Here is a 1190-nt window from a genome sequence, read left to right as displayed (position 1 = left end):
ACATGTTTGTGGTGTTCATGACCAGGATCTCAAGGTGCAGTCAGGATGAGAAGGGTATCTGGTTGCATCCCTGCTTTATTACAGATGACATGATTCTTTTGTCTTCAGCACAACTGAGGCAGTTTCAAGCTGAGTGTTCAGTAGCCGGGATGATGCTCAGCACCTCCAAGTCCAAGGCCATGTTTCTCTGCTGGTGGATTGCCCCCTCTGGGTTGGGGGGGAGGTGCTGCCCCAAGCAAAGACTTTAAGTATCTTGGGATCGTGTGCACAAGTGACGGGAAAATGGAGCGTGAGATAGACCGGCAGCTTGGTGCAGCATCAGCAGTAATGCAGAGGTTGTACCAGACCACTGTGGTGAAGAGGGGGGAGAATCCAGATGAGGTGGTGCAATCATCTGATCAGAATTCCTCTGGGACAACTTCCTTTGGAGGTTTTCTTATCAAATCCAACAGCAAGGAGACACCAGGGTAGAACCAGAACTCTTCAGAGGGATTGCATATCTCATCTGGCCTGGAAACGCCTTGAGATCCTCCAGGAGTTACTGGAGAATGTTACTAACCCGACCCCAGGCAAGCAGAAGAAATTGATTTTTTTGTTTCTCATGACCTCTTACAATCTAACGCCTCTCCTGATTTTCCTACGAAAACCTTGTAATCAAAAACACATTTAATGTAAAATTCCTGCGTTCAGATGTAAAATCAAACATGTCAGAGTTTATAATCAGTTTACCTTCCAGCCGGAGCTCATGTGTCGAGCATCAGTCACCACCGTCTGAGAGGATTTTCCGTAGCCGCCTCCTTTATGGACGAGATACTGAGAGTCATCGGCCAGTGTTACTCTGCAAAAGCACAGCAGTTTGAAAAAAATCTTTTCATACAATATTTGAGTAGATGTGACAGTTTCAACTCATTTTGGATGATTGTATGTCATTTGGACTCAAAGTGGAACTTTCACGTCTTCACAAAAGGATGAACAATTATTTATTTTTCTATTTTATTATTGGGACATTTTTCTGACATTTCACCTTTTTTTTTAAAAAAAAAGGTGAAATGTTTTTTGTAATATTATTTATACATTTATAAATATTTTTGAACATTTAAGAAGTATCTTTTAATCTTTTTCTAGCATATATCTCCAAATTTAATCCACTTAGGTGAAGGAAATTTGTAGCTTTTTAATTCGAATTTTTT

This window comes from Stegastes partitus, unplaced genomic scaffold, assembly GCF_000690725.1.
Source record: "Stegastes partitus isolate 25-593 unplaced genomic scaffold, Stegastes_partitus-1.0.2 Scaffold2659, whole genome shotgun sequence".
Lineage (NCBI taxonomy): Eukaryota > Metazoa > Chordata > Actinopteri > Pomacentridae > Stegastes > Stegastes partitus.
Note: the sequence above shows the minus strand (reverse complement) of the source record.